Source organism: Pongo abelii, chromosome 15 (genome assembly GCF_028885655.2).
Source record: "Pongo abelii isolate AG06213 chromosome 15, NHGRI_mPonAbe1-v2.0_pri, whole genome shotgun sequence".
Taxonomy (NCBI): domain Eukaryota; kingdom Metazoa; phylum Chordata; class Mammalia; order Primates; family Hominidae; genus Pongo; species Pongo abelii.
Window position 1 is genome coordinate 19,671,954 of NC_072000.2, and position 26,810 is coordinate 19,698,763.

The window sequence follows — 26,810 nt, forward strand, 5'->3', positions numbered from 1 at the left end:
CACACCTGGCTATATTTTTTGTATTTTTAGTATAGACGAGGTTTCACTGTGTTAGCCAGGATGGTCTTGATCTCCTGACCTGGTGATCCACCTGTCTCGGCCTCCCAAAATGTTGGGATGACAGGCATGAGCCATCGTGCCCCGCCTGTCTCTTTCTTTTTCTCTGTCTCTCTGTCTTTCTCTCTGTGCCTGTCTCTCTATCTGTGCCTATCTTCTGTCTTACTCTTTTTCTCTGCCTGTCTGTCTCTCTCTCTGTCTGTCTGTCTCCCTCCCTGTCTGTTTGTCTCTGTCTCTGTCTCTCTCTTTCTGTTTCTGTCTGTCTCTCTCCATCTCTGTCTTTCTCTCTCTGTCTCTTTCTCTGTCTCTCTCTCCCTTTCTTTCTCTCTGTCTGTCTCTCTCTCTCTGCCTGTCTCTCTCACTGTGACTGTCTTCTGTCTTTCTTTCTCTACCTATCTGTCTGTCAGTCTCTCTCAGTCTGTCTCTCTCCCTCCCTTTCTGTTTCTCTCTGTCTCTCTGTCTCTCTCTTTCTGTCTGTTTCTGTCTGTCTCTCTCTGTCCGTCTCTGTCTTTCTCTCTCTTTGTCTTTGTCTCTGTCTCTCTCTCTCTGCCTGTCTCTCTCACTGTGTCTGTCTTCTGTCTTACTCTCTCCCTCTGCCTGTCTGTCTCTCTCTCTCCCTGTCTGTCTGTTTCTCTCTGTCTCTGTCTCTGTCTCTCTCTCTTTCTGTTTCTCTCTGTCTGTCTCTTTGTTTCTCTCTGTCTCTCTGTCTCTGTGTCTTTCTCTCTGCCTGTCTCTCTCACTGTGACTGTCTTCTGTCTTTCTTTCTCTGCCTGCCTGTCTCTCTCTCTTTCTCTCTCTGTCTCTCTCTCTTTGTTTCTCTCTGTCTCTCTCTGTCCATCTCCATCTTTCTCTGTCTGTCTCTCTGTATCTCTCTTTCTTTCTCTGTCTCGCTGTCTCTGTCTCTCTCTCTCTGTCTCTCTCACTGTGCCTGTCTTCTGTCTTATTCTCTTTCTCTGCCTGTCTGTCTGTCGGTCTCTCTTTCTCTCCTCCTGTCTGTCTGTCTCTCTCTCTCTCCTTGTCTGTTTCTCTCTCTCTGCCTCTGTCTGTCTCTCTCTCTTTCTGTCTGTTTCTCTCTCTCCCTCTGTCTGGTTCTTTCTCTCTCTGTCTCTTTCCCTCTGTCTGTCTCTCTCTTTCTCTCTGTCTCTCCATCTCTCTCTGTCTGTGTGTGTGTGTGTGTCTGCCTTCTGTCTTACTCTCTTTCTCTGCCTGTCTGTCTGCCTGTCGGTCTGTCTCTCTTTCTGTTTCCCTCTGTCTCTGTCCATCTCTGTCTCTCTCTGCCTCTGTCCATCTCTGTCTTTCTCTGTGTCTTTACCTGTCTGTCTCTCTCTCTCTCTTTCTGTCTTTCTCTCTTTGTGTATCTTTGTGTCTCTCTGTCTGTCTCTGTCTCTGTCTCTGTCTGTCTGTCTCGCTCTCTGGCTCTCGCTATCTCCCGCCCTCTCTTTCTTTGCAAAATAAGTTTAAGTACATATAATCTAATCCATTACCACGGCCTGAATACTTAACTTTAGACATCCCAGCTTTGATCTCCCTACAGAATGCTGTACTGAACTGGCGAGTTGATTTCTGGACTTGGATACCTCATAGATACTACATATTAATAAAGATCCAACCCTAAAATATGGGGCTGCATCTCCCTTGACTGTCTCAAAAAATCATACCGCTGTTCACCTTGGATGCTGGGAGGGTTTTCTCAATGTGCATCTGCTCATGTCCTTCATGACCTGTGACTGAGACCTGTCTGTTCTGTCTCAAATATGTATCTGCAAACACTTCTCTCCATTTCCACAACTACCCACGGCCCATTGTGGAACCACTGGCTCTTTCAAAAAAAAAAATCGCAGAAGTGGCTTTGGCTTTTGGGCTAGGAGGTCTAAGCCTGCTGAGAACTTTCCTGCCCAGGATTCTGTGTGAACAAAAGTGCCACTTCTGGGAGCTGGGATCCTCGGGACCATGCTTGCTAGTGCTGCATGAGTCTCTGGAAGGATGCATGGGACTCTGCAAAGCTGACCTGTCCCACCGAGGTCAAATGAATACCTCTGCATTGGCCCGAGGCCTCCAACTTACATTACTGTCACCATCACCTTCAGCATGCTTGTGAGCCTGCCCAAGGCCCCGACTCCGGGGAGACTCTTGGGAGCCTGGCCTTCCTCTGCTAATGTCCAAAGGGATGGTGACTTCCACCCACAAGGTCTCCATTGAAATGCGAAGATGTAGAGTGTAGGTCAGAGAGGGGAGCAAGAGGGGAGACGTCCTGACAGGCGATGAGTTCCCTAGGCTCTGGCCATCCAACTCATGTCCCACATCCCGGGCACCCACGGGACACTGCTGCTTTATCCCCTTCTCTGTCCACAGCCCCCCCCCCCCCACCCCACAACCCACCCTCACACACTGGAGGTTACAAAACCACACAGCATGAATAGAGCCTGATGGAGCAAGAGCTCATTTCACGAGGCAGGGGGATGGGGTGCGGTGGAGTGCAGTGGGGGTTGGGGGGTCTGTAGAGAGCCCGATGCTCCCTTGTGGGTGGCTACAGGATACAAATGAACATCACTTCTTGGGCGGAGGGGCTTCCTTAGGCCATCACGTTTGTGGGACTGTCTCTCAAACCCTTCCTTGAGGCCACAAAATAGATTCCACCCCACCCCTCGATGTTTCCCGGGGTGCTGGATGTATTCTGTCAAGAGACCTGAGCCTGACAAGTTGAGTGAAACTCCTTTATTGGCTTTGTGTGTTTGTTTGTTTCTGAGATGGAGTCTTGCTCTGTCCCCCTGTGGCTGGAGTGCAGTGGCGTGATCTCAGCTCACTGCAACCTCTGCCTCCTGGGATCGAGCGATTCTCCTGCCTTAGCGCCACCACGCCAGGCTCATTTTTTTTATTTTTAGTAGACACTGGGTTTGACCCTGTTTCATTGGTTTTCACTGGAGATTCTAGATTCGAATCACACCTCATTGTGTGCCACATAATGACGTCTTTTTTTTCTTTTTTTTTTTTTCAAAGCACAATATATCTGCTTTATTTGAGTGGCTTTGTATATCGTTATAATTGTGTTATAGATGAAGAAAAGGTAGTAAACACGGCCCTAATGATAGTGAAAGTGAAAAAAAAAAAGAAAGGCTATCTGTTTTGTAGTTAGAATAAATTTGCTCAGTATTTAGAGTTACCTAAATACGTCAGCATTTAAACTCCTCCTAGTAAAAGCTTGTCAATCTGAATAATCCTCCTTTAAACACAATTTTTGATGTGGTTAAGGTTTTTAAGAATGCGACTCCTGCAGAATAGCTGGACAGACAATACACATTTAAAAAAGAACAACCCAAGGATCAACCAGACTTGGGAAAAAATTAAAAACAACACAAGTCTTATGAAGAACTGAGTTCTTAAAATATTACAGAGAACATAGCTAGCGGAAGAGAAGGCAGTATTCGCAAGTTGATTATTACATTTGTCAGCAATAGCTAGCACTATTTTTTTGGCAATCTTTCAGGCACTGCAACTACTACAGCAAAATGAGATATAATCCATTAAACAACATATTCACAAATCAAAAATATTTTAGTAATATAATGCTTCAGATTTAGAAGCAAATCAAGTGTTAAAACTCAACTGCTATAATAATTAACCCCAAAGATAACCATATCTGACAAAAAAGCTTCCAGAGTTATGACTTCACAATTATACTTTCTCTTGATATTTATTCATTTTATTTTATTTTATTTTATTTTATTTTATTTTATTTTATTTTTTTCTTGAGATGACGTCTCACTCTGTCACCCAGGCTGGAGAACAATGGTGTAATCTTGGCTCACTGCAACCTCCACTTCCCAGGTTCAAGCGATTCTCCTGCCTCAGCCACCTGAGTAGCTGGGACTACAGGCACCTGCCACCATGCCCAGCTAATTTTTATACTTTTAATAGAGACGTGGTTTCCCCATGTTGGCAAGGATGGTCTCGATCTCTTGACCTTGTGATCTGCGTGCCTCAGCCTCCCAAAGTGCTGGGATGACAGACATGAGCCACCGTGCCTGGCCTTCTGTTGATATTTAAACTTTTAAGTCAGTCCAGAAAAATACAATAAAAGTCAACAGTAACTATGGTGTTGAGGCAGAAGTAGGACCAAACTTTTTCAAATGTTATTCAGTTGATAACAATATGACCTGGATAGTAATTTCCTATGTTTCTACTTATACACAAGTACCAAAAAGTAAAACAGAGATACTGCTAAATAAATGGGTACACTAAGTTCTTAATAGTAACTCAATAAACTGGAACACTGTCAAAAAGCAGCAACTAGTGATTTTTTTCAGTGTTTTTTTTTCTATTATCCAATAAGTGAATTATGCTATTCCTTTCCAATTTCCCAAGCACTTTTTGTCCCAATCACCATTTCTGTGTTCGAAGAAAAAGTAACAAATCAAGTAACAAAACCAAACAAGCAAACAAACAAAACATAACTACAGTATCTGCAAAAGTTTGGTAGAAGACTGAAACTGTTGAGTATAAGGATCTCGTATTCCATTATCATTAGTTACCTGAAGAGTTTGTTAAAGACATACATTTCATAAGAAAACATGTTAGTTTGAAGTTACTGACCAGTATGTACCATCCCTAAGTATTAGTAACCAAATTCATGATGATAAAGAGCTATCTAACAAGAAAAATTAGTGACTTTAGCAACATCAACAAGACATTGTCTTTACACTTCATTACCACTTACCATGCATTACAATGTCTAGGATTGACTCTGATAGCATTTCACAAACAAGCTAATGCTTTGTCCAATTCTTCAGTTAAGACAAACTCTCGCCCTAATACAGTATAGGCATAAGCATAATTTGGATCCACTTGGATAGCTCTCTGGAAGAATTTAATTGCAATATCGTGTTCCCATTGCAGACTGAAACACTTCCCTGCAGCACATCAGGCCTCTGGCGAATTTTTATCCATGTCTGTTAAGTCTTTTGACAGAACTGTAAGAGCGACATCTTTTAGAAGATGCCAAAGTGTTGTACAGTAGATTTCCATGCCTTCGACTCTATAATTCTCAATCCTTCTAACCTCTGAGAATATTCTATCAGCTTGCATGTACTCTGAAAGTTCAAAATAGACCCTTCCAATTTGGCACAGTATCCAACCAGTATTGTAGTGGTGAGAAGGTAGATGGCTCAAAATATTTATAGCTCCCTTGTAATGGTATGACCACAAAGCTAAATAACCTTTCCCCCTTTCATGAGGAAGGCTCATCAAGCCTTCTGCTGCTGCTTTTTGTGGATTAAAAGCCTGAATCTGAGGTGTGATTGTGGATATTTTCCCTTCTGAAATGATGAAAGAGTCCAATTTTGTAATTTCCAAGCTATCATTTATGTTAGGTTGAGTTATTCCTCCTTTATTAGTTTTACTTTTTGTTTTTCTGTTTGGGATTTTAGGTGGAAACTTCATTTTTAATTTCTTCCTATTTGCCTTGGTTTTGGAACTGTCACTAGTAAAGAGTCATGCACCTTTTGATGCAGTACATTTGTGGGAGATGTCATAGTGGGGCTCAATACCTGAGGTGTTGTACCTATTTATGGACCAGAACTTTCTGTTTGTGCAAGAATTGGAGTTACCTCTTGGCTATTTCCACTCTGTGAGAAGATAGACTTTTCTCCAGTTTGGCCGATTCTGGCAACAGACTTTTTTGAAGGGGCTCCGGTGGATGGCACATCAATTTCAGAAGGTGTATTAGTGTAATTTTGTAAATAGGCTCCATCTCCAGGACTTGGGGTTTCTAATGGCAAAATACCAAAACTTGGGGTGAATGGACTAAGAGCTGCTGCTCCTCCTAATAAACTTTGACCTGTTTTTGGTTTATTTTAAACCTGTTTAGATAATATGGAAGTTCCTCTTCCCAGTGGGACAGTATCAGGTGAAATTACATCTGAATCAATAGAAGACACAGGGGAATCTGTATTCAAGGAATACTTTGAATTGGAAGATTCTAAATTCAATCTGTTTAATTCAATTGTGTCCTGGGGTGTTTCCATAAGAAAGGTCTCAGGCTGTCTGTGACATAAACTATGATTAGGTACTTGTGTTGTGCAAGAGTTGGGCAGACAGTTGCTAAAGTTCTGTAAAGATGTGAATTTAAATGTTTGGTCGGATCTGGCTTTTCACCTATTACACATAATGATTCAAAGGCATAGCAGAAGAAAGGATTTAAACTAAGGCTCTTTTGGTAACATTCTGATCCTTTGGCAAGCCGATCTGTCTTGCAATATACATGTCCTAACAATGGAAGAGGAAAGCAAGCTGAATCACCAAAATCAGTAACAATATCATCATGGCTTTTCTACTTATTAAACACTCCACCAGATAAGATTTGTTCCCCTTCTGCAAACTTGCTGAGATCAACACAACATTTTGTAAGCAGGTATTTGCATTGTGTTGTAGGACAACTGTGTCCTTTCAAGAGTCTATATGCTTTATAAGCCTTTCCTGGGCAGTAAGAACAGGTCGCCAGTAAAAACGAGGCTTCTTCTGAGTGTATTTCTGCATAAAGATATTCTGCGAGGAAAACCCCATCTCAGCAAGCATAGTGGTTTAGTGCTTGCCATATAGCAGTCTGGACGGGTTCCTGCAGCACCGTCATCCTCGAGGCTCAGGCCCAATTTCTGCAGTGCCTCAGGAACCCCCCCACCCCCCCAACTCCCTCTCCACCGTAGCGGCTCCGGCCTGGCCAGCCTTGGCTCATTTAAACTCACCAGTTTTGTAGGTTGCCTGTTCACTCTGATCGTAATTTCTTTTGCTGTGCAGAAGCTCTTTAGTTTAATTAGATCCCATTTGTCAATTTTGGCTTTTGTTGCCATTGTCTTTGGTGTTTTAGACATGAAGTGCTTGCCCATGCCTATGTCCTGAATGGTAGTGCCTAGGTTTTCTTCTAGGGTTTTTAGGGTTTTAGGTCTAACATTTAAGTATTTAATCCATCTTGAATTGATTTTTGTATAAGGTGTAAGGAAGGGATCCTGTTTCAGCTTTCTACATATGGGTAGCCAGTTTTCCCAGCACCATTTATTAAATAGGGAATCCTTTCCCCATTGCTTGTTTTTCTCAGTTTTGTCTAAGATCAGATAGTTGTAGATATGTGGCATTATTTCTGAGGGCTCTGTTCTGTTCCATTGATCTATATCTCTGTTTTTGTACAAGTACCATGCTGTTTTGGTTACTGTAGCCTTGAAGTATAGTTTAAAGTCAGGTAGTGTGATGCTCCCAGCTTTGTTCTTTTGGCTTAGGATTGAGTTCGTGATGAGAGCTCTTATTTGGTTCCATATGAACTTTAAAGTAGTTTTTTCCAATTCTGTGAGGAAAGTCATTGGTAGCTTGATAGGGATGGCAAAGTGATCCAGAACTAGAAATACCATTTGACCCAGCCATCCCATTACTGGGTGTATACCCAAAGGACTATAAATCATGATGCTATAAAGACACATGCACATGCCTGTTTATTGCAGCACTATTCACAAAAACAAAGACTTGGAACCAACCCAAATGTCCAACAATGATAGACTGGATTGAGAAAATGTGGCACATATACACCATGGAATACTACACAGCCATAAAAAATGATGAGTTCATGTCTTTGTAGGGACATGGATGAAATTGGAAATCATCATTCTCAGTAAACTAATGCAAGAACAAAAAACCAAACACTGCATAGTCTCACTCATAGGTGGGAACTGAACAATGAGAACACATGGACACAGGAAGGGGAACATCACACTCTGGGGACTGTTGTGAGGTGGGGGAAGGGGGGAGGGATAGCATTAGGAGATATACCTAATGCTAGATGACGAATTAGTGGGTGCAGCGCACCAGCATGGCACATGTATACATATGTAACTAAACTGCACATTGTGCACATGTACCCTAAAACCTAAATTATAATAATAATAATAATAATAAATAAGCTCACCAGTTACCAGGGGATAGGGGAGGCCAAGCCAGAATGACTTCTTTACCCTGCCGACTCTGGAAAGCCCGGCCCCTTGTGATCCATTGCAAAGTGAGAGTCACCACATTCTTGGAAAACGGATCCACTCCCAAGTTCAGTGGAGGGATGTGGCATGTAGGTCGAAGGACTCTCTTCCTTCTGATTGGCTCGGCACAGTGGGGCCTAGGGCTGGAGCTCTCTCTGTGCAGGCCGCTGACTCCCTCTACCTTGGTTCCATTGACCCCACCCTGGAACACGGGCCTTGGCAGATTCTGGCCCTTCCTGGCCCTTAAGTCGCTGTCATAAACCCCATCTCATGCTGGATGCCCCTATGACTGTGGCTCATGCCTCTCTGGAAATATTGGAAATCTCTCCTCTACACATGGTCACCTAAAACCCCAGGAGCTCGGGACACATGGCCGCCATCCACCTCACTGCTTTTGGGAGAGAATGCTGAGAGTCTCTTACCGACTCTCTGTTGACTTGAGTTCTTCATGGGTGTGTGGTTAAGACGTAGTGAAACCAGATGTATTAACTCAGGCCAGGTGCTGGTGGCTCAGGCCTGTAACCCTAACAGTTTGGGAGGCCAAGGCTGTGGGATCCCTTGAGGAATCGCCTAAACCTGGGGAGGTTGAGGCTGCAGTGAGTAAGCCATAATGGTGTCACTGCACTGAAGTCTGGGTGAAAGACAGAGTGAGGCCCTGTCACAGGCAGGCAGGCAGGCAGACAGACAGACAACAGCTTTATTGTGTTCTTCTCTGGGTAGGAAGTAAAAATAACAGAATACAGCGCTTAATTTTTTTTTTTTTTTTTTGGGATGGAGTTTCACTCTTGTTGCCCACGCTGGAGTGCAATTCCACCATCTCGGCTCACTGCAACCTCCACCTCCCGTTTTCAAGCGATTCTCCTGCCTCAGCCTCCTGAGTAGTTGGGATTACAGGCATGTGCCACCACACCCAGCTGATTTTGTATTGTTAGTAGAGATGGTATTTCTCTATGTGGGTCAGGCAGGTCTCGAACTGGCCACCTCAGGTGATCTGCCCACCTCGGCCTCCAAAAGTGCTGGGATGACAGGCTTCAGCAATTGCACCTGCCCAGCTACGTTTTTTTTAAATTTTCAATTTTGATCTATTTATTATTATTTTTTTTGGAGACGGAGTCTCGCTCTGTTGTCCAGACTGGAGTGCAGTGGCGTGATGTTGGCTCACTGTAAGCTCTGCCTCCCAGGTTCACGCCATTCTCCTGTCTCAGCCTCCCAATTAGCTGGGACTACAGGTGCCTGCCACCGCTCCTGGCTAATTTTTTGTATTTTGAGTAGAGACGGGGTTCTTGTGGTAGCCAGGATGGTCTCAATCCCCTGACCGTCGTGATCTGCCCACCTCGGCCTCCCAAAGTGCTGGGATTACAGGAGTGAGTCACAGCGCCCAGCCTATTTATCTATTTATTAACTTTGAGTCCAGTTTATGAGACCAGTTAGTTTTTGTATTTTTTTAGAGACGAGGTTTCACCATGTTGCCAAGGCTTGGATCAAGGGATCCACCTTCCCTCACCTCCCAAAATGCGAGGATGACAGGCTTGAGCCTACCGTGCCCAGCTCACCCCCTTCACCCACCCCAGCTTATCCCTCAGGTGCATGAGGCCGAGCGGTGGTTTGTGGTTCCCACCCCCAGCACCCCTCATCCAGTCGCCACTGCGGTGTCCGCGAGTGGGTCCTGAGGGAGCTCGTTGGTGTGGGGGTCGAGGCGGTTGAGTGGGACGCACCCCTCCCATGCAGGGAAGGGTGCTGCCTTGTCTGGCGAGCGCAGGTCCGGTGCTCCCCTCTGGCAGGTGGGCGTGGGCCGTGTGAGCGTTTGCGGTGGCCTCGGGCAGGTGACACATGTGCTGGCCGGCCGCCGAAGGGCTACCGTTCTGCCTCCGACAGGTTGTGTGTTGGTTTACTTGGAGGTGCTTTGCCTGGGAGAAAGGAGGTGGGTGGACGGCGTGGCCCTTGGGGGATTGCATGCACGTGCAGCAGCCAGGCCCCCCACCCGGACTGCAAAGGCTCAAGTTTGCTGCAAACAGATTTTTCCTGGTACCGCAGGCCCCCTCCCTTCCCCAGGCATCCCTGGGCACCTCTGCTGCCCCAAAGAGGGGCAACTGGCAGGTGGGGAGTGTGACCCACCCTTGTTGAGAAAGCCTTCTCTAGTGATCCGAGAGGTGTGCCTTTGGGGTATTGGATCCCCCGGCCTGCCTCCTCTCTCTGCATTATGGTAGCACTGCCATAGTGACTTGTTTGCAGAGGACCCTCCTCCACTTCCCCCTCGACGGGGTGAGGGGGGGAGAGCGAGGGTTCCTCCGGCCTCCATGGTGGGGACTGAGGGCGGCTCATCACCTACTGTGTGGCCCGCGCCTCCCCATTCCGAGTTGGGGGAGAATCCCTCTGGGCCAGGCCAGAGTCCTAGTGGATGGGAGGCTGCACGAGCAGTGGCTGTGCCCAGTGTTCTGTCCAGCGCGTGACCCGCTCCACTGTGAGCCAGCTCTCCGCCTGTTCCCCTGCGGAGCAGCAACCCATGCCAACGACTGTGTTTGCGTGGCACGGGATTGGGCCTCCTGGCCCTGGGAAGAGTCCTAAGTGTGGGGTGTGCCAGTCTCCCAGAGCTTGACTGGGTAGGAGGATGGACGAGATATGAGTAACATGACCCTGGCGTTGGGTTTGTGGCTGAGGTAGCTTTGGGATCCTGATGGTGGCAACCAGGGCTCATGAGGTGGGTCTTGGTGGGTGCCTCGGGCCATCTGGCATCCTAGGTGGGATGCCGTGGGTCCTCCCTTGTGTCTGTGGTGGTGGGATCCTGTGGCCATATTTTCCTTGTGGCCTGGCCATGCCTGAGGTTTCTCCCTGAGCTGCCCATCTGCGGGCTCCCAGGTGCCCTTGTCCTCGTGGTCCCTGGCCTTGCCTGTCTGTTCCCCCACCCCGCCCACGGATCCTCTCTCCCTGAGTGGCTCATCGGCTTAGGCTGTGGTGGCCCCGTCTGGGACCAAACCCGGCTCCCCCTTGTGGGGCTCCACCACCGGCCACTGGTTGGCCCGCTGTCCGTGTCCCCAGGCACGCATCTTCGGGACCAGGTCAGTGGTGCCCAGCATGAGCCTGGTGGGCCCATGAGTTTGGGGAGGGTTTGGCGTCAGCCTGCAGCAAGTGCGGGGAAGAGGGTACCGGGGGCTGGCCATGATGGCAGCGGTGGTGGGGGAGCTGTGGGCCCGCCGAAGGCCAGTCGGCTGCTCCAGGTACCGCACAGGGCTGCCTTCATGCTCGGAGGCTGCTGGCAGTGAGACCTCAGGCACAGCGGTCTGCCTCTTGTTCACTGCCCAAACGTTGGGGCCACCCTGCACCCACCGCACGTGAGTGGCCGCCAGTCCCTCATGGCTGCCGCACATGGGTCGGGCGGTCTGCCTCCTCACAGTTGGGCGTGAAGGGCCAGGAGTGGTGAGCCCGTCAGGGGGTGTTGTGTCATTTGTTGTGTCATTGGGATATCCGGTTCACTGCCCCACCACCCCTCTCTCGCTGCCCCACCCTGCTCCCTCTCTCCCACACTCCCCGTCACCCATCATGCCTTGCCCATCCTTGCGACTGGGATGCTGGGCTCATCCTCACAAGGCCTGGAGGCCGCTTTCTACCTACATGGTTGATCCTACCAGAACCATATGCTTGTCTCAAAGATTAAGCTATACATGTCTAAGTACGCAGGGCCAGAACAGTGCAACTGTGAATGCTTCATTAAATCAGTTATGGTTCTTTTGACCTCTCACTCCTCTCCTACTTGGAAAACTGTGGTAATTCTAGAGGTAATACATGCCAAAGGGCACTGGCCCCCTTCATGAGGAAGATGCGTGCATGTATCAGATCAAAACCAACCCGGTCAGCCCCTCTCTGGCCCCGGCCAGGGGGTTGGGTGCCGCTGGCTTTGGTGACTCTAGATAACCTCAGGCCAATCGCACACCCCCAGTGGCAGGGACGACCTATTCAAACGTCTGCCCTATCAACTTTCAATGGTAGTCGCTGTGTCTACCATGGTGACCACGAGTGACGGGGAATCAGGGTTCGATTCTGGAGATGGAGCCTGAGAAATGGCTACCACATTCAAGGAAGGCAGCACGTGTGCAAATTATCCACTCCTGACCCAGGGAGGTAGTGATGAAAAATAAGAATACATGACTCTTTCGAGGCCCTGTAATTGGAATGAGTCCACTTTAAATCCTTTAATGAGGATCCATTGGAGGGCAAGTCTGGTGCCAGCAGCCGTGATAATTCCAGCTCCAATAGCATATATTAAAGTTGCTTCAGTTAAAAAGCTCATAGTTGGATCTTGACAGTGGGCGGGTGGGTGAGCCATGGCCCGTCCCCACCCCTTGCCTCTCGGTGACCCCTCGATGCACTTAGCTGAGTGTCCCACGGCCCGAAGTGTTTACTTTGAAAAAGTTAGAATGTTCAAAGCAGATATGAGCCACCTGGATCCCGCAGCTAGGAATGATGGAATAGGACAGCGGTTCTCTTTTGTTGGTTTTCGGAATTGAGGCCACGATTAAGACGGATGGCCAGAGGCATTTGTATTGTGCCACTAGAGGTGAAATTCTTGGACCGGCACAGTTCGGATCAGAGCTGAAGCATTTGCCAAGAATGTTTTCATTAACCAAGAAGTAAAGTCAGAGGTTCTAAGATGATCAGATACCGTCGTAGTTTGGACCATAAACGATGCCGATTGGCAATGTGGCAACATTATTTCCATGACTCACTGGGCAACTTCTGAGAAACCAAAGTCTTTGGGTTTTTGGGTTCCTGGGGGTGGTATGGTTGCAAAGCTGAAACTTAAAGGAATTGGTGGAAGGGCACCACCAGGAGTGGAGCCTGCAGCTTAATTTGACTCAACACAGGAAACCTTACCCGGCCCGGACACAGACAGGATTGACAGATTGATAGCTCTTTCTCGATTCCATGGGTGGTGGTGCATGGCCTTAGTTGGTGGAGTGATTTGTCTGGTTAATTCTGATAATGAATGAGACTCTGGCATGCTAACTAGTTATGGGACTCCCAAGCAGTCAACTTCCCCCAACTTCTTAGAAGGACAAGTGTCAGCGTTCGTCACCCCCACCCCACCGTGGTCGGCACTGCCTCCCTGTGTTGTGAAACCTTCTGACCCCTCCCTGGGGTCTCGTCCTGTTGCTCTCTGACTGGCCAGCCTGAGGTAATCCCTCTGGGGGACATGCTGTGCCAGGAGGGCCTCCCGTTATTGGAAGTGCCGTCACCAAATCGACCTTGTATGACATTTAGTGGTGGATTACTGGGTTCCTGCATCAATGAAGAACGCAGCTAGCTGTGAGAATTAATGTGAATTGCAGGACACATTGATCATCAACACTTCAAATGCACTTGCAGCCCAGGTTCCTCCCAGGGCTATGCCTGTCTGAGCGTCGCTTGCTGATCAATAGCCCCTGGTGGTGACTCCAGGCTCCTCAGGGTTCACGGCTGGGGGTTCCATGACAGGGCCCACTGGGGCACTCCAACCCCCCAAGTGCAGACCAGCAATGTCCACCCTCCTCTCCCACCATGCCCACACTTTTCCCGTCCCCCCACAGGCCCTGTGTGATCGTGCATTGGGTGGCGTGGGGAAAGAGGGCTCCCAGCTGTGAGGAAGAGAGAGGGCAATCCCAAGTAACTTAGCAAAGGAAGCAAGTCCCTAGACTTGGTGCAGCCACTGTAGGGGTGGCCTCCCAGTAGCATCGTTAACATCAACTGTAATTGGTAGGCAATCACTTAGTTTCACATTTCATTACCCAAGTTATACAAATGTGTAAAAAAAATACAGTTTTAATAAAAGGGAGTAAACAATAATATGAGTAATATTCACAGTCTCTTGTTGGAGAAGGTAGTGTTTTCTCAGAAATGATGCATTCCTGGAGCAAGGTCATTTTTTGTTTGGTTTGTTAAATATCTATTTCCATTTTGACAAAACACTGGAAAAGCCCAGCTTCACAAGAACTCCCCATGAGAACGATCACACTAAAGAACACCCATAACACAAAATCAAAACAAGTGTGGTCCGGGATTCACATTAAAGACTCATTACCAAGTTTTCTTAGAAGGGATAAAGAACACAAAATTACTTTTATGTGATGGAAGACAGAGAGAAAGAGTAAATGGAAAAATAAATGTTAGGCAATAACAGTGAAAACCAAGCTGTGGAATAAAATGAATGGGAATGTTTTGTTTGGTATTGATTTCCTATCCTTATATCAGAAAGTATGGGAAAGAACAAAGCACATTTTTTTGAGACAAATAGAACATAAAGCAAATGATTGTTAAAGACTATTTTACAGTGCTAACAAAACTATTTGTGACTTGCTTTTTCCCTTTAAAAATACGATTTTGTACAATTACATTTATATAAATTATTGAAATAAAATTGTAAAGATGGAGAACAGACTATGAAATTGCCAAGGGGAAGGGGTGGAGGAGAACTTGTCAGAGTGTCAGCAAAGATCGCAAGTTGGAGCCTGATGGTGAGGCTACAGTTCTGTATCTTGACTGTGGAAGTGGTAGTTACAGACATCTACACCACATAAAAATTCACAGAACACACGCACACACATACACACATACAAAAATGAATGCATACAAAACGGTTGCAATCTGAGTAAGCTTTCTGAATTGTACCTATGTCAGTTTCCAGGTTTTGATAATGCACTATGGCTATGCGAGATGTCACCATTGGAATTAGTAAAGAGTACCTAAGACATCCCTGTACTTTTGCATCTTCCTGTGAATCTATAATTATTTCAAAAGAAACTTGAAAATCATAGCAGACTTTCACTTCAAAGAAGAAAAAAACTGAAGATTAATGAAATAGTTGAAGAACATCAAATACTCAATAGTCTGTATGAGAGCTCTATTCTGTCCACTCACAGCACAGCTGTCATTTAGCCTTTTCCTGACGTGCCCTGGAGGACTTGAGCTCCTCTTGGATTTCCAAGGCCGATAGTGTTTATTTGTTACTAACTTTGTACTGGACACCCCAAAAATGAAAATTGATTGAATAATCATTTATAATAACAACTAGTAATTTTACTTATAAAGACACAATAGTGGTAACGAATTTAAATATTTAGGGTAAAGAATAGGATCTTTGTAAGACAATACTGGGAAAATTTAAAAAGAAATAATAAGGAATCAGAAACATAAGTAGTTCAGTATTGTGAAAAAATTCTGGATCTGAGAAGCAAAAGAACAGAGATTGTATTGCGTTTCTGCTCCAAACCTGACGACTCACCTTAGGTGTGTTTTGTTTCTGTGCCAAAGCTGCTGAATCACCTTGGGCAATGCATGCCCTTTCCCTGAATCTGTTTTCTTTTCTACAATATAAAGTGAGTAGTTCATCTCCAAGGTTCCCCAAATATTCACATTTTCGGCTCCACATGAACTTCAGTTGAATTCCTAATTTCAGTGTGGTTAATACATGTGTGCTACAACACAAGCAGTGTGTCTAAACGCTCATGTTGGTCCTAAAAACTAATTATGAGCAGTTTGGAAATCCCACTGTTGTAGAATATGCAAAGGGATATTTGTGAGCACTTTGAGGCCATGATGAAAAAGGAAATACCTTCACATAAAAACTATAAAGAAGGTTTCTGAGAAACTGCTTTGTGATGTCTGCATTCATCTCACAGAGTTAAATGTTTCATTCCTTTGATCAGTCTGGAAGCTCTGTTCTTTTGCAATCTGCAAAGTGATATTTGTGAGCTCTTCGAGGTCCATGGTGAAAAAGGAAATATCTTCAGATAAAAACTAGAAAGAAGCTTTCTGAGAAACTACTTTGTAACGTGTGCATTCATCTCATAGAGTTAAACCATTCTTTTGATTGAAAAGCTTGGAAATGGTGTTCTTGTAGAATCTACAGAGGTATACTTGTGAGCGCTTTGATGTCTATGGTGAAAAAGGAAATATCTTCACATAAAAATTAGAAGAAGGTTTATGAGAAACTGCCTTGTGATGTGTGCATTCATCTCACAGAGGTAAATGTTTCTTTTCATTGAGCAGATTGGAAACTCTGTTCTTGTAGGATCCGCAAAGGGTTATTTGTGAGCATTTTGAGGCCTATGGTGAAAAAGGAAATATCATCGCATAAAAACTTGACAGAGGTTTCTGAAAAACTTCCTGGTTATGTGTGCATTCATCTCAGAGAGTTGAAATATTCTTTTGATTGAGCAGATTGGAAAAAGTATTTTTGTAGAATCGGCAAAGGGATATTTGTGAGCACTTGGAGGCCAATGGTGAAAAAGGAAGTATCCTCACATAAAAACTAGACAGAAGCTTTCTGAGAAACTTTTTTGTGATGTGTGCATTCGTCTCAGAGTTGAACCATTCCTTTGATTGAGCAGTTTGGTAACAGTCTTTTTGCAGAATATGCAAATGGATATTTGTGAGCGCTTTGAGACCTATGGTGAAAAAGGAAATATCTTTACATAAAAACTGGACAGAAGGTTTCTGAGAAACTGTTCTGCCATGTGTGCATTCATCTCACAGAGGTAAACGTTTCTTTTCATTTAGCAGGTGGGAAACTCTTTTCTTGTAGAATCTGCAAAGGGATATTTGTGAGCAGTTTGAGGCCTATGGTGAAAAAGGAATTATCATCGCATAAAAACTTGACAGAAGTTTCTGAGAAAATTCCTGGCCATGTGTGCATTCATCTCACAGAGTTGAACTATTCTTTTGATTGAGCAGTTTGGAAACAGTATTTTTGTAGAATCAGCAAAGGGATATTTTTCAGCTCTATGAGGCCTACGGTGAAAAAGAGAATATCTTCAATACAAACTATAAAGAATGTTTCTGAGAAGCTGTTTTGCAAGGTGTGCATTCAACTCATAGAGATAAACGTTTCTTTTCTTTGATGAGTCTGGAAACTCTGTTCTTGTAAAATCTGCAAAGGGATATTTTTGAGCGGCTTGAGGCCAATGGTGAAAAAGGAAAAATCTTCACATAAAAACTAGACAGATGATTTCAGAGAAACTTTGTGATATGTGCATTCTTCTCACAGAGTTGAACCATTCTTTTGATTGAGAAGTTTGGAAACAGTCTTTTCAGAGAATCTGCAAAGGGATATTTTAAGTGCTTTGATAGGTATGGTGAAAAGGGAAATATCTTCACATAAAAACTGGAAAGAAGCTTTCTGAGAAACTTTTTTGTGATGTGTGCATTCATCTCACAGAGTTGAACCTTTGTTTTGATTGAGCAGTTTAGAAAGAGTCCTTTTCCAGAATCTGCAGAGGGATATTTGTGGGCCCTTTATGGCCTAAGGTGAAAGAGGAAATATGTTCACATAAAAACTAGACAGAAGCATTCTGAGAAACTTCTTTGTGAAGTGTGCTTTCATCTCACAGAGTTGAACCTCTCTTTTGATTGAGGAGTTTAGAAACAGTCTTTTTGTAGAATATGCAAATGGATATTTGGAGCACTTTGATGCCTGTGGTGAAAAACGAAATATCTTCACATCAAAACTAGACAGAAATATTCTCAGAAACTTCTTTGTCATGTATGCATTCATCTCACAGAGTTGAACCTTTCTTCTGATTGAGGAGTTTCAAAGAGTCCTTTTGTAGTATCTGCAAAGGGATATTTTTTAGCCCATTGAGGCCTATGGTGAAATAGGAAATATCTTCACATAAAAACTAGTCAGAAGAATTCTGAGAAACTTCTTTATGATGTGTGCTTTCATCTCACAGAGTTGAACCTTTATTTTGATTGAGCAGTTTGGAAACACACTTTTCGTAGAATCTGCAAATGGATATTTGGAGCGCTTTGAGGACTATGGTGAAAAAGGAAATACCTTCACATAAAAACTAGAAAACAACATTCAATGAAACTTCTTTGTGATGTGTGCTTTCATCTCAAAGAATTTAACCTTTCTACTTATTGAGGAATTTGGAAACCATCTTCTACTGGAATCTGGAAATGGATATTTGGAGCAGTTTGAGGCTTTCGTGAGAAAGGAAATATCTTCACATAAAAACTAGACAGAAGAATTCTGAGAAACTTCTTGGTGACGTGTGCATTTACTACACAGAGTTGAACGATTCTTTTGATTGAACAGCTTGGAAACAGTCTTTTTGTAGTATCTCCAGAGGGATGTTTGTGAATGGTTTGCTGCCTATGGTGAAAAAGGAAATATCTTCACATAAAAACTAGATAGAAGCTTTCTGAGAAACTTCTTTATGATGTGTGAATTCATCTCACAGTGTTGAATCTTTCATTGGATTGAGCAGTTTGGAAACAATCCTTCTGTAGAATCTGAAAATGTATATTTCTGAGCCCATTGAGGCCTACGGTGAAATATGAAATATCTTCCCATAAAAACTAGACAGAAGGTTTCTAAGAAACTTCTTTGTGATGTGTGCTTCCATCTCACAGAGTTGAATCTTTATTTTGACTGAGCAGTTTGGAAACACTCTTTTTGTAGAATCTGCAAATGGATATTTGGAGCACTTTGAGGCCCATGGTAAAAAAGGAAATATCTTAACATAAAAACTAAAAGGAAGCTTTCTGAGAAACTTTTTTGTGATGTGTGCATTCATCTCACAGAGTTGAACAGTTCTTTTAATTGAGCAGTTGGAAACAGTCTTTTCATAGAATCCACAAATGGATATTTGGAGCGGTTTTAGGCCTATGGTGAAAAAGAAACTTCTTCACATAAAAACTAGACAGAAGCATTCTGAGAAACTTCTTTGTGATGAGAGCTTTCATCTCACAGGGTTTAACCTTTCTTTTCATTGAGCAGTTTGGAAACAGTCTTTTTGTAGAATCTGCAAAGGAATATTTGTGAGCCGTTTGAGGCATGTGCTGAAAAAGGAAATACCTTCACATAAAAACTAGACAGAAGCATTTTGAGAAACCTCTTTATGATGTTTGAATTCATCTCACACAGTTGAACCTTTCTTTTGATTGAGCAGTTTGGAAACAGTCTTATTGTACAATCTGCAAAGAGATATTTCTGAGCTGTTTGAGGCCTATGGTGAAAAAGAAATATCTTCCCGTAAAAACTAGACAGAAGCATTCTTAGAAACTAATTTGTGATGTGTCCATTCATCTCACAGATTTGAAGCTTTCTTTTGATTGAGCAGTTTGGTAACAATATTTTTGTAGCATCTACAAAGGTATATTTGTGAGTCCTTTTTGGCCTATGATGAAATAGGAAATATCTTCACATAAAAACTAAACAGCAGCTTTCTGAGAAACTTCTCTGTGATGTGTGCTTTCATCTCACAGAGTTGAACATTTCTTTTGATTGAGCAGATTGGAAGCAGTCTTTTTGTACAACCTGCAAATGGATATTTGGAGCACTTTGAGGCCTATGGTGAAAAAGGAAATATCTTCACATAAAAATTAGACAGAAGCATTCTGAGAAACTTCTTTGTGACGTTTGCATTCATCTCACACTGTTGAACATTTCTTTGATTGAAGATTTGGAAACAGTCTTTTTGTAAAATCTACGAAGGGATAATTGTGAACACTTTGAGGCTTATGGTGAAGTAGGAAATATCTTCATATAAAAACTACACAGAAACATTCTGAGAAACTATTTTGTGATGGGTGCATTCATCTCACAGAGTTGAAGCTTTCTTTTGCTAGAGTAGTTTGGAAATAGTCCTTTATAGAATCCCCAAAGGGATAAATCTGAGCCCATTGAGGCCTTTGGTGATATAGGAAATATCTTCACATAAAAGATAGAAGCTTTCTGAGAAACTTCTTTTAAATGAGTGCTTTCATCTCAAAGAGTTGAGCATACCTTTTGACTGAGCAGTTTGGAAACACTCTTTTTGCAGAATCTGCAAGTGATTAACTGGAGTGCTTTGAGGCTTATGGTGAAAAAGGAAATATCTTCACATAAAAACTAAACAGAAGCTTTCTGAGAAACTACTATGTAATGCGTGCATTCATCTCACAGCAATGAAAATTTCTTTTGATTGAGCACTTTGTAAACATCTTTTTGTAGAATCTGCAAATGGATATTTGTAGTGCTTTGAGGCCTATGGTGAAAAAGGAAATATCTTCACCAAAAAACTAGAAAGAAATATTCTGAGAAACTTCTTTGTGATGTGGGCCTTCATCTCCCAGAGTTGAACCTTTCTTTTCATTGAGCAGTTTGGAAATAGACTTTTTGTAGAATCTAGAAATGCACATTTGGAGTGCTTTGAGGCCTATGGTGAAAAAGGAAATATCTTCAGATAAACACTAAACAGAAGCTTTCTGAGAAACTTCTTTGTGTTGCATGCATTCATATCACAGAACCGAAGCTTTCTTTTGATTTAGCAGTTTGTAAACAGTCTTTTGGTAGACTCTGCAAATGAATACTTGGAGTGGTTTGAGGCCTATGGTGAAAACGGAAATATCTTCACAAAAAAACTAGAATGATACATTCTGAGAAACTTCTTTGTGATGTGTGCTTTCACCTCACAGAGTTGAACCTTTCTTTTCATCGAGCAATTTGGAAACAATCTTTTTGTAGAATCTGCAAATGGATATTTGGAGCGCTTTGAGGCCTATGGTGGAAAAGGAAATATCTCACATAAACACTAGAAAGAAGCATTCTGGGAAACTTCTTTGTTTGTGTCCATTCATCTCACAGAGTTGAGCCTTTCTTTGAATTGAGGGGTTTGGAAACAATATTTTTGTAGAATCTGCAAAAAATATTTGAGCCCTTTATGGCCCATGGTGAAACAGGAATTATCCTCAGAGAAAAACTAGACAGAAGCTTTCTGAGAAGTTTCTGAGAAACTACTTTGTGATGTGTGCTTTCAACTCACAGAGTTGTACCTTTCTTTTGATTGAGCAGTTCGGAAACAGTCTTTTAGTGGAATCTGTAAATGGATGTTTGGAGCGCTTTGAGGCCTATGGTGAAAAAGGAAATATCTTCACATAAAAACTAGACAGAAGCATTCTGAGAAACATCTCTGTGATGTGTGCATTCATCTCAGAGAGGTGAACTTTTATTTGACTGAGCAGTTTGGAAACAGTCCTTTTGTAGAATCTGCAAAGGGATATTTTAGAGCCCATCGAAGCCTAGGGTGAAAAAGAAATACCTTCACATAAAAACTAGACAGAAGCATTCTGATAAACTTTTTTGTGACGTGTCCATTCATCTCACAGATTTGAAACTTTCTTTGGATTGAACAGTTTGGGAACAGTCTTTTTGTAGAATCTGCAAAAAATATTTGTGAGCCCTATATGGCCCATGGTGAAATAGGAACTATCTTCACATAAAAACTAGATAGAAGATTTCAGAGAAAATTCTTTGTTATGTGTGCTTTCGTGTCACAAGTTGAACCTTTCTTTTGATTGAGCAGTTTGGAAACACTCTTTTTGTAGAATCTGCAAATAGGTATTTGGAGCGCTTTGGGGCCTATGGTGAAAAAGGAAATATCTTCACAGAAAAACTGGACAGATACATTCTGAGAAACTTCTTTGTGATGTGTGCATTCATCTCACAGAGTTGAATCTTTCTTTGGATTCAGCAGTTTTCTAAACAGTCCTTTTGTAGAATCTGCAAAGGGATATTTCTGAGCCCATTGAGGCCTATGGTGAAAAGGGAAATATCTTCAAATAAAAAGAAAAGAGAAGCTTTCTGAGAAACTTCTTTGTGATGTTTGTATTCATCTCACAGTGTTGAAACTTTCTTTTGATTTAGCAGTTTGGAAACAGTCTTTTTGTAAAATCTGCAAAGGGATATTTCTGAGCCATTTGAGACCTAAGGTGAAAAAGAAATATCTTCACATAAAAACTAGACAGAAGCATTCTGAGAAACTTCTTTCTGATGTGTGCACTCATCTCACAGAGTTGAACCTTTCTTTTGTTTGAGCAGTTTCGAATCAGTCTTTTTTTAGAATATGAAAATGGATATTTTTGAGCCCTTTACAGCCTATGATGAAATAGGAAATACCTTCACATAAAAATTAGACAGAATCTTTCTGAGAAAATGCTTTGTGATACGTGCTTTCATCTCACAGAGTTGAACTTTTCTTTTGATTGAGCAGTTTCGAAACAGTTTTTTGTAGAATCCGCAAACGGAAATTTGCAGCGATTTTAGGCCTATGGTGAAAAAGGAAATATCTTCACAAGAACACTAAAAAGGAGCTTTCTGAGAACCTTCTTTGGGATGCACGGATTCATATCACAGAGCTGAACCTTTCTTTTGATAGAGAAGATTGGAAATAGTCTTTTTGTTCCATCTGCAAATGGATATTTCTGAGCCATTTGATGTCTATGGTGAAAAAGAATTATCTTCACATAAAAACTAGACAGAATCATTCTGAGTAACTTCTTTGTGATGTGTGCATTCATCTCACAAGGTTGAACCTTTCTTTTCATGGAGCAGTTTGGAAACAGTCTTTTTGTAGTATCTGCAGAGGGATATTTGTGAGCGGTTTAAAGTCTATGCTGAAAAAGGAAATATCTTCACATAAAAACTAGAAAGAAGCATTCTGAGAACCTTCTTTTTTATGTTTGCATTCATCCCACAGAGATGAATCTTTGTTTTCGTTGAGCAGTTTGAAAACAGTCTTTTTGTACAATCTGCAAAGGGACATTTCTGAGCTGTTTGAGGCCTATGGCGAAAAAGTAATATCCTCACATAAAAACTAGACTGAAGCATTCTGAGAAACTTCTATTTTATGTGTGCATTCACCTCACAGAGTTGAAACTTTCTTTTCATTGAGCAGTTCGGAAACACTCTTTTTGTAGAATCTGAAAGGAATATTTGTGAGTCCATTGAGGCCTGTGGTGAAATAGGAAATATCCTCACATAAAAACTAGACAGAAGCTTTCCGAGAAACCTATTTGGATGTGTGCTTTCATAACACAGAGTTGAACCTTTCTTTTGATTCAGCAGTTTGGAAACAGTCTTTTTGTGGAATCTGTAAATGGATGTTTGGAGTGCTTTGAGGCGTATGGTGAAAAAGTAAAAGTCTTCACAATAAAACTAGACAGAAGCATTCTGAGAAACTTCTTTGTGATGTTTGCATTCATCTCACATTGTTGAGCCTATCTTTTGATTTAGCAGATTGGAAATAGTACTTTTGTTGTATCTGCAGAGGGATATTTGTGAGTGGTTTGAGGCCTATGGTGAAAAAGGAAATACCTTCACATAAAGACTAGACAGAAGCATTCTGGGAAACTTCTATGTGATGTGTGCATTCAACTCACAGAGGTGAACCTTTCTTTAGGTTGAGCAGTTTGGAAACGTCATTTTTTAGAATCTGCAAAGGGATATTTCTCTGTCCATTGAGGCCAAGGGTGAAAAAGAAATATTTTCACATAAAAACTAGACAGATGCATTCTGAGAAACTTCTTTGTGATGTGTCCATTCATCTCACAGAGTTGAACCTTTCTTTGGATTGAGCAGTTTGGAAACAGTCTTTTTGAAGAATCTGCAAAAGATATTTTTGAGCCCTTTATGGCCTATGGTGAAATAGGAAATATTTTCACATAAGAACTAGACAGAAGCTTTCTGAGAAACTACTTTGTGATGTGTGCTTTCATCTCACAGAGATGAACATTTCTTTTGAATGAGCAGTTTGGAAACACCCTTTTCATAGAGTCTGTAAATTGATATTTGGAGCACTTTGAGGCCTATGGTGAAAAAGGAAATATCTTCACATAAAAACCAGACAGGAGAATTCTGAGAAACTTCTTTGTGATGGGTGTATTCATGTCACAGAGTTTAACATTTCTTTGGATGCAGCAGTTTGGAAACATTCCTTTTGTAGTATCTGCAGAGGGATATCCATGAGTGGTTTACGGCCTATGGTTAAAAAGGATATATCTTCACAAAAAAACTCAATAGATCCGTTGTGAGAAAGTTCTTTGAGATCTATGCATTCATCTCACAGAGTTGAAACTTTCTTTGGCTTGAGCAGTTTTCTAAACTGTCCTTTTGTAGAATCTGCAAAGAGATATTTCTGAGCCCTTTGAGGCCTATGGCGAAAAAGGAAATATCTTCACGTGAAAGCTAAACAGAAGCTTTCTGAGAAACTTCTTTGTGATGTGTACATTCATCTCACAGTGTTGAAACTTTCTTTTGATTGTGCAGTTTGGAAACAGTCTTTTTGTACAATATGCAAAGGGATATTTCTGAGCCATTTGAGGTCTATGGTGAAAGAGAAGTATCTTCACATAAAAACTAGACAAAAGGATTCTGAGAAACTTCTTTGTGATGTGTACATTAATCACACATATTTGAACTTCTCTTTTGATTAAGCAGTTTGGAAACAGTCTTTTTGTAGAATATGCAAAAGAATATTTGTGAGCCCTTTCAGGCCTATGGTGAAATAGGGAATACCTTCACATAAAAACTGGACAGAAGCTTTCTGAGAAACTTCTTTGTGATGTGTGCTTTCATCTCACAGAGTTGAAATTTTCTTTTGATTTAGCAGGTTGGAAACAGTCTTTTTGTAGAATCTGCAAATGGATATTTGCAGCATTTTAGGTCTATGGTGAACAGGAAATATCTTCACATAAAAACTAGACAGAAACATTCTGAGAAACTTCTCTGTGATGTGTGCATTCATGTCACAGGTTTGAAACTTTCCTTAGATTGAGCAGTTTGGAAAGAGTCCTTTTGTAGAATGTGCAAAGGGATATTTGTGAGCCCATTGAGGCCTATGGTGAAATAGGAAATGTCTTCATATAAAAACTAGACAGAAGCTTTCTGGAAATCTTCTTTGTGCTATGTGCTTTCATCTCACAGAGTTGAACCTCCCTTTTGATTAAGCAGTTTGGAAACACTCTTTTTGTAGAACCTGCAAACGGATATTTGGAGTGCTCTGAGGCCTATGGTGAAAAAGGAAATATCTGCACATAAAAACTAGACAGTAACTTTCGAGAAACTTCCTTGTGATGCGTGCTTTCATCTCAGATTTGGACCTTCCTTTTCATTGAGCAGTTTGGCAACAAGTCATTTTGTAGAATCTGCAAAGGGACACTTGTGAGCGGCTTGAGGCCTATGGTGAGAAAGTAAATATCTTCACACAAAACCTAGACAGAAGCATTTTGAGAAAACTCTTTGTGATGTTTGCATTCATGTCACTGAGTTGATCCTTTCTGTTCATTGAGCAGTGTGGAAACATACTTTTTGTGCAATCTGCAATGGAATATTTGTTTGCGATTTGAGACCTATGGTGAAAAAGTAATATCTTCACATAAAAACAAGACAGAAACATTCTGAGAAACTATTTTTTTATGTCTGCATTCATCTCACTGAGGTGAACCTTTCTTTTGATGAAGCAGTTCGGAAACAGTTTTTTGTAGAATCTGAAAAAGGATATTTGTGATCCCTTTGAGGCCTACTGTGAAATAGGAAATATCTTCACATAAAAACTAGAGATTAACTTTGTGAGAAACTTCTTTGTGAAGTGGGCTTTCATCTCACAGATTTGAAACTTTATTTTGATTGAGCAGTTTGGAAAGCGTCTTCTTGTAGTATCTGCAGAGGGTTATTTGTGAGCAGACTGAGGCCTATAGTGAAAAAGGAAATGGCTTCTCAAAAAAACTAGACAGAAGCATTCTGAGAGACTTCTATGTAGTGTGTGCATTCATCTCACAGAGCTAAACCTTTCTTTTAATTGAGCTGTTTGGAAACACTCTTTTTTGTAACATCTGCAAGGATATACTTCTGAGCCCATTGAGGCCTACTTTGAAATATGAAATATCTTCACATAAAAACTAGATAGAAGGTTTCTAAGAAACTTCTTTGTGATGTGTGCTTTCATCTCACAGAGTTGAATCTTTATTTTGATTGAGCAGATTGGAAACACTCTTTTTGTAGAATCTGCAAGTGGATATTTGGAGCACTTTGAGGCCCATGGTGAAAAAGGAAATATCTTCACATAAAAACTAAACAGGAGTTTTCTGAGAAATTTCTTTTGGATGTGTGCATTCATCTCACAGATTTGAACCATTCTTTTGATTGAGCAATTTGGAAACAGTCTTTTTATAGAATTTGCAAATGGATATTTGGAGCACTTTGAGGTCTATGGTGAAAAAGGAAACTTCTTCACATAAAAGTAGACAAAAGCATTCTGAGAAACTTTTTTGTGATGTGTGCTTACATCGCACAGAGTTTAATCTTTCTTTTCATTGAGCAGTTTGGAAACAGTCTTTTTTGTAGAATATGTAAAGGGATATTTGTTAGCAGTTTGAGGCCTATGGTGAAAAAGGAAATACCTTCTCATAAAAACGAGACAGAAGCTTTTTGAGAGACCTCTTTGGAATGTTTTCATTCATCTCCCAGATTTGAATCTTCCTTTTCATTGAGCTGTTTGGAAACAGTCTTTTTGCACAATCTGTAAAGGGATATTTCTGAGTGGTTTGGGACCTATGGTGAAAAAGAAATATCTTCACATAAAAATCAGACAGAAGCATTCTGGGAAACTTCTTTGTGATGTGTGCATTCATCCCACAGAGTTGAAACTTTCATTTCATTCAGTAGTTCGAAAACAGTCTTTTCATAGAATCTGCAAAGGGATATTTTTGAGCCCTTTGAGGCCTATGGTGAAATAGGAAATATCTTCAACTAAAAACTAGACAGAAGCTTTTTGAGAAACTTCATTGTGATGCATGCTTTCATCTCACAGAGTTGAAGCTTTTTTTGATTGAGCAGTTTGGAAACAGTCCTTTTCTAGAATCTGCAAAGGGATATTTCTGAGCCCTTTGAGTCTTATAGTGAAATAGGAAATATCTTCACATAATAACTAGACAGAAGCATTCTGATAAACT

General features: G+C 42.0%; 1 protein-coding gene, 1 non-coding gene and 1 pseudogene across 2 annotated transcripts in view; 1 reads left to right on the forward strand and 2 right to left on the reverse strand.

Moving 5' to 3' along the window:
- LOC129047413 (protein FRG1B-like) overlaps positions 1-26,810 on the reverse strand; it is a 192,574-nt gene that overhangs the window by 120,414 nt on the left and 45,350 nt on the right. The gene's annotated exons all lie outside the window — the stretch shown is intronic.
- Positions 4,768-5,791, reverse strand: LOC134759938 (cell division cycle protein 27 homolog; annotated as a pseudogene).
- On the forward strand, positions 13,314-13,465 carry LOC112131743 (5.8S ribosomal RNA). Its single transcript, XR_008521740.2, has one exon. It is a non-coding gene; the product is annotated as a 5.8S ribosomal RNA (ribosomal RNA).